This window comes from Ovis aries, chromosome 1, assembly GCF_016772045.2.
Source record: "Ovis aries strain OAR_USU_Benz2616 breed Rambouillet chromosome 1, ARS-UI_Ramb_v3.0, whole genome shotgun sequence".
NCBI lineage: Eukaryota > Metazoa > Chordata > Mammalia > Artiodactyla > Bovidae > Ovis > Ovis aries.
The window spans coordinates 1,524,798-1,539,830 of record NC_056054.1 but is presented as its reverse complement, the minus strand read 5'-3'; the positions used below and the strand labels follow the sequence as shown (position 1 = coordinate 1,539,830).

At 43.8% G+C, this 15,033-nt stretch overlaps 1 pseudogene; it reads right to left on the bottom strand.

The window, feature by feature from the left end:
* Positions 1-7,377: 7,377 nt before the first annotated feature.
* Positions 7,378-8,327, bottom strand: LOC114110847 (olfactory receptor 9S13-like; annotated as a pseudogene).
* Positions 8,328-15,033: the final 6,706 nt, after the last annotated feature.

Here is a 15,033-nt window from a genome sequence, read left to right as displayed (position 1 = left end):
TAAAAATCTATTACAAATAGCAAATTTAGCAACTTGTCAATATACAAAATTAATACATTAAAATCAGCAGCATTACTATGCACAGTCAATGAACTATGTGAAAAGGAATTAATAAAGTTTACTTATTTACAGAAAGAAAAAAAAAACTAAGGACTCAACCAAAGAGACAAATGTAAAACTAGAAACCATAGTTGAAAGAAATTACAAGTAATTAAAAAAATGAAAGATATCCTATATGGATGAGTTGGAAGCTGGCAATATCACCTACTGTGATCTAAGATTCAATGTAATCCTTATCGAAATCACAACTTTACTTTCTGCAGAAAATGAAAAGCATATTTAAAATTTCATATGGATTCTCAAGAAAGACCGAATAACTAAATCAATCTTGAAGACAAGTTGGACGCCTCAGACTTCTAAATCTGAAAACGTATTACAAATCTACAGTAATCAAAACAGTGTGGTACTGGCACAAAGACAGACTTGTAGAACAGCGGTGCAGAACAGAGAGCCCAGAAGTGAGCCTTCGTGGGTATAATCACGTGATTGAAAACGAGGGTGCCAAGACATCTCACTGGGGAAAAGACAGCCCTTTCAACAAATGGCTTTGGGAAACTGGCTGTTCAGTCACTTAACCTTGCATCATGAACAAAAACTAACTTAAAATGGATTAAAATCCTAAATGTATGACCTAAATCTCTTAAACTCCTAAGTAAAGCTTGCTGCTGCTGCTGCTAAGTCGCTGCAGTCGTGTCCGACTCTGTGTGACCCCATAGACAGCAGCCCACCAGGCTCCCCCATCACTGTGATTCTCCAGGCAAGAACACTGGATTGGATTGCCATTTCCTTCTCCACTGCATGAAAGTGAAAAGTGAAAGCGAAGTTGCTCAGTCATGTCCGACTCCTAGCGACCCCATGGACTGAAGCCTACCAGGCTCCTCCATCCATGGGATTTGCCAGGCAAGAGTACTGGAGTGGGGTGCCATTGCCTTCTCTGAAGTAAAGCTTAATGACCTTAAATTTTGCAATGGTTTCTTGGATATGACACCAAAAGCATTTGAAACAAAAGTAAAAATAGATACATGGGATGCTATCAAAATTAAAAATGTGTGCATTAAAGACTTAAATAAAAGTGTGGAAAGACAACCTGTGGGATGGGAAAAATATTTGCAAATGTTATGTCTGATAAGAGTTTAATATTCAGAATATATAAGGAATTATTACAATTAAACAAACCGATAACCTACTTTAAATTTTTCATATTATTTAGTTTGGTGAAAAAGTCATTGTGGTTTTGGCTTGTGAATTTTAAATCACATAACTGGGCTCAAACACACCTTTATTAATCAAAATAGCCACCTTTACAGTCAACACAATTTTGCCCTTGTGAAATAAGTTAACTTTTTTCAATAGCATAAAAACCCATGCTTTAGGATTCAACAAGATCTTGGAAAAAAGCATTTTCTGCCTCCTGCTGGTTGTGGAAGCATTTTCCTTGCAAAAAGTGGTTGAAACGATTGAAGAATCAGTAAATTGGTGAGAGGTCAGGTGAACATGGCAGATGAAGAAAAACTTCATAGCCCAATAGGTTCAACTTTTGGCGCACTGGTTGTGTGACATGTGGTCAGGCATTGTCCTGGAGAAGAATTGGGCCCATTCTGTTGACCAATGCTGGTGGTAGGCACTGCAGTTTTCAGTGTATCTCATCAGTTTGCTGAGCATACTTCTCAGATGTAATGATTTTGCCGGGATTCAGAAAGCTTTAGTAGATCTGATGGGCAGTAAACCACCAAAGAGTGGTCGTGACCTTTTTTTGGTGCAAGTTTGGCTTCAGAAGTGCTTTGGAGCTCTTCTCGGTTCAACCACTAAGCCGGTTGTCACTGGTTGTATAAAATCCATCTTTCATCGCATATCACCATCTTTTTTCAGAATTTCTTTTTTTTTTTCTTTTTTTTTCTTTTTTTTAATTTTTTTTTTTAGTTTTTTATTTTTTAAATTTTAAAATCTTTAATTCTTACATGCATTCCCAAACATGAACCCCCTCCCACCTCCCTCCCCATAACATCTTTCTGGGTCATCCCCATGCACCAGCCCCAAGCATGCTGCATCCTGCGTCAGACATAGACTGGCGATTCAATTCACATGATAGTATACATGTTAGAATGTCATTCTCCCAAATCATCCCATCCTCTCCCTCTCCCTCTGAGTCCAAAAGTCCGTTATACACATCTGTGTCTCTTTCCCTGTCTTGCATACAGGGTCGTCATTGCCATCTTCCTAAATTCCATATATATGTGTTAGTATACTGTATTGGTGTTTTTCTTTCAGAATTTATTTATTTTTAATTGAAGAATAATTGCTTTACAGTATCGTGTTGGTTTCTAGCAAACATCAACATGAATCAGCCATAGGTTTACCCATGTCCCCTCCCCCTTGAACATCCCTCCCACCTCCCTCCTCATCCCACCCTTCTAGTGAGAGGGTAACAGGCAGGAAGTCTAGGGGTCCCCAAGAGGAGGACCAAATTTAAACTGTCAGACTTTTTTTCCCTTCTCTATGCAAAATTAAAAGGAGGCTTCTGTGGTGACCCAAGGACTAAAGGGCAGATAAGACCAAGGAGGCTCTTGGAATGCAGGAATGGAAAAACCAGACCCTTATCATCCTTCCCTCCCCCATTTTGTAACTATTAAAGGATTTCAGGTCCTCCTGAGCAGTATAACCTGTCTCCCTTCCTACCCCACACAGGGAGAAGGTATTTGCCTTACTCTTCCCCCCACCCAGTATGCGTGCCTCATCCAATCAGCAAATGACCCACAAGACCCCAACCCCACTCCCTGTACCCTGGGTATAAAAGCGGACTAAGGACACCTGTTCAATGCTGGATCTCTCTTGAGATGGCCTGCTGTTCTAACAACATCTCCCACTCTAATAAACTTTATTTCCCTCTCATTCTGTCTCATGTCTGGAAATTCTTTTCCAACCCATGCCTGAACCACGACATTTTTTTTTCTTTTCTGTGTTGCCGTGACAGCACCTGGTTCTGACTGAACTTAACTTTATCTCAAACCTTGAGCTAACCAATGCGTTTTTCTCACGGAGATGTCTTTCTAAAGTTATGTTAAAGAACTATCTATTTGCTTGGAAATCTACCTTTCTTCAAGATTCATGTCAACTGTTTTATGGCCCAGGATGACTCACCTGCCAATGCTGTCTCAAAATGCATGTTGTGAATGAGAGCTCTGGTGCAACTCTAAGTTTTGAGGCACTTCCTTTCTCTCACCCCACTCCAGTACTCTTGCCTGGAGAATCCCATGGACAGAGAAGCCTGGTAGGCTGCAGTCCATGGGGTCACTAAGTCGGACACGACTGAGCATCTTCACTTTCACGCATTGGAGAAGGAAATGGCAACCCACTCCAGCGTTCTTGCCTGGAGAATCCCAGGTATGGGGGCGCCTGGTGGGCTGCTGTCTATGGGGTTGCACAGAGTCAGACACGACTGAAGTGATTTACCAGCAACAGGTATATAGCTCCTTGCTAAAAACTAGCAAGGGGGCACTCTTTCTGTCTCCTTCTGATGTCAGTCAGAAGCTTTCTCTATCTCTTATACTTTATTTAATAAAACTGTTACACAAAAGCTCTGATCAATGAAGCCTCGTCACTGGCCCCACAGTGAATTCCTCTCTTCCAGAGGCCAATAATCCCAGCGTCATTCACTCATAGCAGCAACCTTTCTCTAGGTTGTTACCTAGTCCTGGTTTGAGTTCCTTGAGTCATACAGCAAATTCCCACTGGCTACCTATTTTACATGTGGTAATGTATGTTTCCGTCTTACTTTCTCCATACACTCCCACAAGTCACAATCTGATCAAGAAATAGTTTTTTGTTGTTGCATAGAATAAGAGAAGATGACATTTCAAGACAAGGATTTTTTTGATTTGCAATCAGCTCATGAGGCACCCACTGACTGAGCTTTTTTATGTTTCCAATTTGCTTCAAATGCCAAACGTCCACAGAATGGTCGACAATGAGTTCTCCAGCAACTTCTTGTGCAGTTGTAAGGGGATAAGCTTTGGTGGTCCTCTCAGTTGGTTGTTGCCGTCTTTGGATGGCCAGCCACCATCCCCCTCAACGTCAAGGCCCCCATCTCCTTTGCAAAACTTCTTGACCCGCCACTGTACTGTGTGTTCATTAGCGATTCCTGGGCCAAATGCGTTATGATGTTGTGAGCTGTCTCTGCTGCTTTGCTATCCATTTTGAACTCGAATAAGAAAATCACTCAGATTTACTTTTTGTCTAACATCATTTCTCTAGTCTAAAATAAATATAAAATACACAGCAAGTAATGACATTAGCAAAAAATATAAAGTGAGAAGCATGCATTGAAATGATGTATAATATAACCACATTTATTTAAGAATGTATTCCAATATAAAATGGCAAGTTCAGCCATGCAAAACCTCAATTACTTTTGCACCAACCTTAATACTTGAAGCTATTTCTCTAAAAGATGATCTATAGATTGCCATTAAACATGAGAAAATGCTCAAAATCTCTAATTGTTAGGGAAATAAAAGCAACAGAGATAATACTTCACCACCATTTATGATGGCTCAAATGAAAGAGAAAAGAGCACATATTAACTATTATGTGGATAAAATGGAACAGTTTTGCACTGCTGGAAGGAAGCAAAATGATACATCCACTTAGAAGTCATATAAGATTTCCCTCAAAATGAGAAACGATAACCACACGATACAACAAAACATCTGAAGATATACTAAAAGAAAGAAAAGAAAGAAAAAAGGCAGTCTCTCTGAGATATTTGCATGCCCATTAACATAACATGTTTTTCAACATAACCAAAATGTGGAGGCAACCCACATGTTCCTAGGTGGATGAAGGGATAAGCAAAAAGTTGTATACACATGTGATGGATTACTATTCAGCCCTGAAAATGATAGAAATGCTGTCGCATGCTGCAACATGGGTAAACCTTGAGGATTCTATGTTGAATGAAACGGCCAGACACAAAAAGACAAATACTGTATGCTTTACTTATCTGGGCCATCTAAAGAAGTCACATGTGTGGAGACAGAAGGTAGAATGGTGACCACCAGTGGTGAAGGTGAGGGGGAAACAGGGAGTTATTATTTAGGGGGATGGAGTTCCAGGTTTGCAAGATGATAAAGTTCTGGAGACCTGATACACAGTGAGGTGAGTATGCTAACACTACTGAACTACACTCAAAATTAGTTACAACAATTGATTTTTACATTAATAGGTAGAAACTTCTAAACTTTACTATAGGATCAGCATCAAAACTACAACGTGTTTTGTGTTGAAATGTGATGTGTTTATTTTCCACTGAAACACAATAAACAAACTAGAGCTGTAACATGTATATTTTGGAGTTCAATGTCTACTTAACACTGAGCTCAATTTATACACCAGAATTAGATGTGAACAAAGAACCAAGTATGTGTCAGCAGCTTGCAAAGCATTATATAGGATGAACCAAAAAAGAAACTACCTCTAACATTGTATAATTCCCTTCACTACAGTCTGAAACATAGGTTCACATAAGTAAACCCAACTTACAGGGTTTTAAAAATAATTTTCTTCCACAGTATAGGGCAATTTCTATTTCATCTAATATTTAACGTGCTTTCCTGATTTATTTGAAAGTGAAAATGAATGTTGCTCTACTAAGAACCACTGACATTATACTGTTGGCACCATCAACCTGCACGTATGATGAGAAATATATACTTGTGTAAAAAGGTTGCACTTTTCTATTTCCTTTAGAAATTTAAATCAAGATGGTAGAAGACCCAAGATAATTCTTCTGAAATTTCATGGAATGAAAAACAATAAAATGAAAGAGAGAGCTAGGTGAGGGAAAGAGAGAGATTAGAAAGAAAGGAAAGAAAAGGAAAGAAGGAAGAAAGAAAGAGGGAGGAAAGGAGGAGGAGAGAGGAGACGAAAGAGAGGAAGACAGGAAAACAGGAGATAGAATAATACAGCATGAAACAATCATAAACCATGTCATTTTGCCGCTGAAAACGGGGGGAACTTTTCAAAGAATTGCAGCGTTATATCAAGAGAATACGGTAATCTATGGAAGACTTAGAATTAAGTTTGGAGCCCAAATATGAGACAATGGGGACAAAAATCGGGTAGAGGCCTCTGAGTAGGTCCCAACTGAGCAACGGTGAGCGGCAGCCTGATGACGGGGTGTGAGCCCCTCCCCACGGTCCTCCTGAGCAAAAAGAGAAGATGGAGAGCTGCGACCAAGAGGCAGGGCCCGGACCCACTGACCCTACTAGGGACAGAGCACCCTTGTGTCCAGAGGAGAGCCTCCTGGTAGTGGTCATGGGAGCGGATGACCCTTGCAAAAGAAGACACCTTAAGGAGGCCACTGGGCTCTGAGTCCAGACCGTGTGCTGAGTTCCATTGAGCATGATGACGAAGCTCTGAACATGTGGCTCAAGGTTAAGGGGCCAGGCTCCCAGGGAGTGTGGGAGACAGAGAGTAAGGAGCTATGCTCTCTACAGGAAAGTGTACCTTCCCTTTCCTCCCCTGCTCCCTGCTGCAGCTACCAGGACCTTTGTCCTTATCCAGAGATGTCTGTGCTGATGAACGATCACAAATGGGAAAGTGTCACCTGCCAGGCTGGGTGGCAGAAAGTGTCAGTTGGAGTTTGGGTATCCACGCTGACTCCCTAGGGCTCCCAGCCTCTGTCTGAGGGGAGAACCCAAGACAGGGAGCACTAGGAGCCTCTGAAGGTGCTCCCTGCTGCCTTGTTGGGTGGCAGCATCCATGAACAGCAGCAGAGGAGGAAGAGCAGCCACATGCAGGGTTGAGGGGAAGCCTGGTCTTCTAACTCTTGACTGGCTCTGGTGACCCAGGCCATCACCAAGAACGGGCAAGGCTGAGTGTCCTAGGACCCCTCTTCTAGGTGGTCCAAGAAGACTGCTGAGCACATATTTACCTAGATTAGAAATGAAGGGGAAAGAGAGGCATCAGAGTTTGTGTCATTTAATACCTTCACCAGAGGAAGTTGAACTTGGGACATGCATGCTGTTTCAAACACTCTCTGCTAATCACTCTGCGCACTGTGTTATGCAGATTTCAAAATTAAGGTCTTCGGTAACATGGGTCATTAGTTCTCTAGTGGGAATGAAGACGCCTTATCTGTCTTCATTTCTCACACTTGCAGTTTGTGGAGCATCATGTGCTTCAAAAAGAGTAGAATGCTACACTGGATGAAAGGGTGAATTAGATAAATAGGGGATGAATTTCTCAAACCAAAACCAGTCCCGTCCATGAAGCCATCTTGTCCTGTTCTCAGGACACTGTCTCTCTGGCCACCCTCCATCACGTGGCTGTGTGTCTCTGCCCCAGTCTCCGCAGGGCATCCTTCACGTCCTTGTTTCTCAGGCTGTAGATGAGGGGGTTGAGCATCGGGATGACCAGGGTGTAGAAGACGGAGACCACCTTGCCCTGCTCCATGGACGCCACAGCTCCCGGCTGGGCATACATGACAAAAAGGGTCCCATAAAAGAGGGACACGGCTGTCATGTGGGAGCCGCAGGTGGAGAAGAGCTTGTGCCTCCCTCCTCCTGAGCGCATCCTCAGGATGGTCACTGTGATGTAGCCATAGGAGGTGAGGACCACGAGGGTGGTGCCCACAATGATGAGGCCACAAAGGCCAAACATGACCAGCTCATTGGTTGTAGTGTCGGCACAGGCAAGCTTGAGCAATGGAGGGACATCACAGAGGAAGTGGTCGATGTGGTTGGAGCTGCAGAACGGGAGGCTGAATGTGAAGCTGGTCTCCAGGATGGAGTTGAGGCAGCCTCCACAGTAGGAGCCTAGCACCAGGCAGGCACAGACCGAGGGGCACATGGTGATGGGGTAGTGCAGGGGGCTGCAGATGGCCACGAAGCGGTCATAGGCCATCACGGCCAGGAGAAATGCCTCTGTGGTGCCCAGTAGGGCGAAAAAGAAAAATTGAGTGATACATCCCTCAAAGGTGATGACCTTGGAGGAGGACAGCAAGTTGGCAGGGCCTTGGGGGTGATGACAGATGAGTAACACAGGTCCACAAAGGAGAGGTTCTTGAGGAAGAAGTACATCGGGGAGTGCAGACGGACATCCAGGGTGATGACCACCATCATGGTGAGGTTCCCCAGGACGGCCACCACATACAGGGCCAGCAATACAGCAAAGAGCAGGGCCTGGGTCTGCGGACCACCCTCAAATCCATCCAGCACAAATTCCTGCAAAGACATCGTTGAGAGGTTTCCATTGCCTTGGGGTGACATGGCTCTCAGATGAGCAACAAGCAGCAGACAGCAGAGAGCAGGTGAGATGCAGTGAGAGGGAGCAGGTCACAGTCAAAAGGGAACAATTTCTTGGAAAACAGAAACCCTTCAAGGCCTTACAGCCCACTGACCAACAGACCACCAGCTGCTCTATTCGTCTCCTGATGAGCTCAGACTGACCTGAAATGGCAAACATTTCCTCTGATTTACTAATATCTAAGTGTGCTCGGAGGGCTTCCTTGGTGCCTGAGAGGTAAAGACTCTGCCTGCAATGCAGGAGACTCGGGTTGAATCCCTGGGTTGGGAAGATCCCCTGGAGAAGAAATGGCAACCCACACCAGTATTCTTGGCTGGGAAAACTCATGGACAGAGGAGCTTGGAGATTTACAGTCATGGGGTCACAAAGAGTCGGACACAACCAAGCCACTAAACAGCAACAAAGTAAGCTCGAAACACTCACTCTGGGAGAGTCTGAGTGTTTGCTCTGAGATGGTTCCAGGGCTCATGTCAAGCTGAGCGTCCACTGTGTAAGAATGGCTTCCATCTACTTGTCCTTGCTTTAAAGGACATGTTCTTCCTTCCCATGGGTTTGATCCTGAGCTGTGTCTTTTCTGAACCTTCTCTGGTATCTTATCCTGCATTTTTGCCCCTGAAGGAAATGGCAACCGACTCCAGTACTGTTGCCTGGAAAATCCTATGGATGGAGGAGCCTGGTAGGCTATAGTCCATGGGGTTGCAAAGAGTCAGACATGACTGAGTGACTTCACTTTCCTTTTTTTAACTCATTCTTTAATTTCAGAAAGTGTTAAACACTTTGTGCCATCAGGATATTACTCAATGATAGTATCTCCAGGCTACTCTACAAGCCTATCAGGGCCCTGCCCTCACCAGGCTAGTGTGGTGCTTTGCCCATCTCTCCAGCAGGCCCTGAGATCTAACTTGGCATCTTTGGCACTGAGCTGGGACCTTGATAGAAACCATAATTAGAGATCTCTGCATCCTTGATATTTTAAATGTTCTTTCTTGCAATGTCCAGGTACTGGACAATCTATGGACAGGGGAGAGCCCAGCTCTATGGCCACAGACACAGCAAGACAGACACTAACACATTCAGCACATGGGTATGTCATCTCTGTCCTTACTCCATGCATCTGGCTCCTTGGCACACCACGAGGGCTTGATTACTTTGATAATGGGGACCATTAACATTGGTGGCTCAGATGGTAAGGAATCTGCCTGCAATGTAGGAGACCTGAGTACAATCCCTGATTTGGGAAGATCCCCTGGAGAAGGGAATGGCTCCCCACTCCAGCATTCTTGCCTGGAGAATTCCATGGACAGAGGAGCCTGGCGGGCTACAGTCTCTGGGGTCACAAAGAGTCGGACACGACTCAGCGACTGATATTTCCACTTTCGACACTGTCACATCTGCACCCTTTGCATCTCCCATAAGGCGCCTCTTCCTGTCCCTGTCTCAGCCTAGCACTCCCTGCTCTGTCCTGAGCAGAGCTGAGCACTACACTCACATGGGACATGGGAACCAGCTCTGTGATGGTCAGAGGAATGGTTGGGGGAAGATCCATCCTAAATGAGAAGGAGTGGTGAAGCAAGGTGGATCTGAGCCACAGTGCCTCCTAGGAAGACAGAAAGGATTAGTAAGAGGGTGGACGTCAATTTTAGAGCTCTTTTCTGTTTTCTAGAGGTCATATCTGCAGCACCACAGTGCTGGCCTGGGGCTGGGGGTGTGTGGGCAGAGGATGGGTGGTCAGTGCTGCCTATAGAGGGTTGATGGCCCTGAAGTTCCCTCAACCCTAAGTTTTCTTAGAAGGTGGTCTGAGAGCATTCATTCTTTCCAACAAAACAGAAGGTAGATGAGCGTGTAACTTGTCCAGTTTTCCTCTTCTGGCAGTCCTGACTCCAGCTCTCACGTGATGGCAGAGGGGGCGGTCTGACCTGGATGCTCAGGCAGGGTTCAGTATAATATGTGTTTGAAGCTGGTGCTAAGAGCAGAGTTGGTGGTCTGCCTTACACTCCATGGCCACCCAGCCTTGCCTCCCACCTCTGTCCTGTGCAAACAGTCGCATTCATCACGGCCAAGCTTTTGCTGTCCATTCTGTTCCCTCCCTGGCCATGCACACAACAGATTCACTGTGACCGCAGTGACCATCTTCTCCCCACCACCCCAGGCTGGCTGTCTTGTTTCTATGTCCCCTGGGGTTTCTGTTCTGTTTCCAGAACAATTTGTCCACCTCAGGGGCCTTTGATCATCACAACAGTGACCCCTAGGATGTCTGAGGAAGCCCATGAGTAGGGATTGACATATCTACCTCAGAAACGAAGCTTTAGTTTCTGAAAAAACAAACTCACACATTGTCTTGGCTTATTGAAATGACTCAATGGGCCTATGGTTGCTGCTTTAGTAGACCTGCTTGTGAGCTGAGCCTGAGATGTACCTTCCCAGATAAAGCAAAAAGTCAACTGATATCTGTAAGCCTCCATTTGTATTAACTACGCTTGAGTCCTCCAGGTAAACTTGTTACTCCTACAGCACCAGCATCACCTGGAGAGTGTCAGAAATATAGAATCTCAGGCATTAGATTAAAGCCCGTATTTATATGAGACCCCCCCTTTTTATTTCTACTTTCTTTAAATTTCAGACCTCTGCCATAATTGGCCCTGGCTCATAGTAGTAGGTGGGTGGGTGGGGGCAGAGTGTTAATCAGGCTTCAGGCCCCCAGGACTCATCTCTCAGTGATGCTGATCCACACCCTGCTAAGTGATGACTGAACTGCTCCTGTGATGTCAGAAAGGGCATGACTCACCAAGGACCTTCTGCTCCCAGGGTCGACAGGGCTCCTGACCCAGGTCTGTGCTGATGATAATGAGTTGGTACAGAGGACTCTCCACCCTGTTCAGGCCTAGCTTTCTGTGCAATGAAGGGTGATTGGAAGGTTTCCGAGGAAGGCACCTGGGGTCACAGTGAGAGGCAGGCCAGGTACTCCAAGCTGATGCAGGAAATGCTTGGGTCTTTAGTCTTGGTACAAGCAGGAAGTGGGGTGGACTCAACTCACCTGTTCCCCTTTGTCCTGTCCCCTGAGCTGGCTAGTATTCATGGCATCTACGTCTTTAGGTCATTCTCCTGGGAAGATGCTCTCCACGTGGTGCAGCTGGGACTCTTGGCCTCGAATGGCCAATTAGCTGTTATTTGGCCTCTGATTGCACTGGGACTCCCAACTCCCCGGGTCCCAGAAAGATGCAGTCTGTGGCCAAACTTCCTCTGATACATCTCAGCCCAAACAGAGGAGTCAGGAAGCCCGACCTCCCTCCAGGAGTACTGGGGTTCATCCAATGGGGAGCAAGTTAACTTAGAGTGACCCAGTGGCCCTCTTTGGAAAGGCCTCCCCAGGACTGCAGGTGTGTCTTCCTGGCCCGCAGCCTACCTTCTTCCTCTGCTTCATCCTGGTATGTTGGTGTGATGAAGGGTGATGTGCAGGACTCTGTGCCTGTGGAAATGACACAGCCCTCTCTAAGGCACATTTTGACCCTTCCTACCATGCAATTGGAGTAAATGTGTCTGTTAAAACAAAACATTTATATCCTGGACAGAAATCCCAAACCAAAGTGTAAAGGTGATATATGTGTAACATTAAAATATAGAAAGTGTAAAAGTAATAAGCAGAAAAAAGTAGTATCATAAAGATTCTTAAAAAAAGGACAAGGCAGCTATATCTCAATAATCATTAGACTAAAGGATTTCAGGAGAAAAAAATGCTTATAAAGGGGTATTTATTAATGAAAATGTTCAATCCAAGTGCATATCTGAAAAGTTTAAGCTTTATATGACTAATATGATAAAAATATACATAGTAGAAACTGGCAGACTTAATAAGAAATGAAAAAATCCATCATGGTTGATATTCATCTCATTCAGTAAGAAAGGAAACAGAAAAATTGTAGTCATATGTTAGGATTGGTTCAAAATGTTAGCTAAACAGACCTACTGGGCATAGATAGAACACTATAATCACAACTGCAGAATATACATTCTCTTGAAACTCAGGATATCACTGAACTAAGGTGTTTTTCAAATGAATTACTTAGAAGGAGGTCATGCTCATTGTTGTTTAGTTGCTCAGTCCTGTCCGAGTCTTTTATGACCCCATGAACTGTAGCCCCTCTGCCCTTCTGTCCATTGGAGTTCCCAGGCAAGAATAGTGGAGTGGGTTGCCATTTCCCCCTCCAGGGGACCTTCCTGACCCAGGGATCAAATCCACGTCTCCTACATTGCAGGCAGATTCTTTACCACTGAGCCACCTGGGAAGCCCCATGCTGCGTTAGGTGGGCCCCACATCCAAAAACTGGTGTGCTTCCAAGAAGAGGAAATGATACAGAGAGAAGACGCAGGGTGGTGGGCGTGTAAAGACGGGACAGAGGCTGGAGCGATGCAGCAGGGGAAGGAGGCCAAGGAGGCTCCAGAAGCCAGGTTGAGGCAAGGAAGCATGCTTTCCTAGAGATTTGTTAATTAGTTGTGGTGGTCCTGGCGGCCGACACCGGAGGGTAGTAAGGGAGCTTGCTTCCACCTGGCAAGGTCAGCAATATATACCTCACACCCCTATCTTAGGAGTATGCCCTCTCTCCAACTTTATGTCAAAATGTACTCTGTATAGATCTTGATCACCTTTCCCAAACCTTCCATTTTCTAGCTCAGTTATTTAAATTGCTTTAAACATGAAATTATAGCCTAACTGCTTGCAAACACATCTTTAGAAAGACACGAATTTACTCACCTTTTCTTTGTTTTTTCTTTTTTTTTTATTTTTTAATTTTAGTTTTTTATTTTTTAAATTTTAAAATCTTTAATTCTTACATGCATTCCCAAACATGAACCCCCTCCCACCTCCCTCCCCATAACATCTTTCTGGGTCATCCCCATGCACCAGCCCCAAGCATGCTGCATCCTGCGTCAGACATAGACTGGCGATTCAATTCACATGATAGTATACATGTTAGAATGTCATTCTCCCAAATCATCCCACCCTCTCCCTCTCCCTCTGAGTCCAAAAGTCCGTTATACACATCTGTGTCTCTTTCCCTGTCTTGCATACAGGGTCGTCATTGCCATCTTCCTAAATTCCATATATATGTGTTAGTATACTGTATTGGTGTTTTTCTTTCTGGCTTACTTCACTCTGTATAATCGGCTCCAGTTTCATCCATCTCATCAGAACTGATTCAAATGAATTCTTTTTAACGGCTGAGTAATACTCCATTGTGTATATGTACCACAGCTTTCTTACCCATTCATCTGCTGATGGACATCTAGGTTGTTTCTATGTCCTGGCTATTATAAACAGTGCTGCTATGAACATTGGGGTACATGTGTCTCTTTCAATTCTGGTTTCTCGGTGTGTATGCCCAGAAGTGGGATTGCTGGGTCATAAGGTAGTTCTATTTGCAATTTTTAAGGAATCTCCACACTGTTCTCCATAGTGGCTGTACTAGTTTGCATTCCCACCAACAGTGTAGGAGGGTTCCCTTTTCTCCACACCCTCTCCAGCATTTATTGCTTGCAGATTTTTGGATCGCAGCCATTCTGACTGGTGTGAAGTGGTACCTCATTGTGGTTTTGATTTGCATTTCTCTAATAATGAGTGATGTTGAGCATCTTTTCATGTGTTTGTTAGCCATCCGTATGTCTTCTTTGGAGAAATGTCTATTTAGTTCTTTGGCCCATTTTTTGATTGGGTCGTTGATTTTTCTGGAATTGAGCTGCATAAGTTGCTTGTATATTTTTGAGATTAGTTGTTTGTCAGTTGCTTCATTTGCTATTATTTTCTCCCATTCTGAAGGCTGTCTTTTCACCTTGCTTATACTTTCCTTTGTTGTGCAGAAGCTTTTAATTTTAATTAGATCCCAGTTGTTTATTTTTGCTTTTATTTCCAGAATTCTGGGAGGTGGATCATAGAGGATCCTGCTGTGATTTATGTCTGAGAGTGTTTTGCCTATGTTCTCCTCTAGGAGTTTTATAGTTTCTGATCTTACATTTAGATCTTTAATCCATTTTGAGTTTATTTTTGTGTGCGGTGTTAGAAAGTGATCTAGTTTCATTCTTTTTACAAGTGGTTGACCAGTTTTCCCAGCACCACTTGTTAAAGAGATTGTCTTTACTCCATTGTATATTCTTGCCTCCTTTGTCAAAGATAAGGTGTCCATATGTGTGTGGATTTATCTCTGGGCTTTCTATTTTGTTCCATTGATCTATATGTCTGTCTTTGTGCCAGTACCATGCTGTCTTGATGACTGTGGCTTTGTAGTAGAGCCTGAAGTCAGGCAAGTTGATTCCTCCAGTTCCATTCTTCTTTCTCAAGATTGCTTTGGCTATTCTAGGTTTTTTGTATTTCCATACAAATCTTGAAATTATTTGTTCTAGTTCTGTGAAAAATGTGGCTGGTAGCTTGATAGGGATTGCATTGAATTTGTAAATTGCTTTGGGTAGTATACTCATTTTCACTATATTGATTCTTCCAATCCATGAACATGGTATATTTCTCCATCTATTAGTGTCCTCTTCGATTTCTTTCATCAGTGTTTTATAGTTTTCTATCTATAGGTCTTTAGTTTCTTTAGGTAGATATATTCCTAAGTATTTTATTCTTTTCATTGCAATGGTGAATGGAATTGTTTCCTTAATTTCTTTTTCTACTTT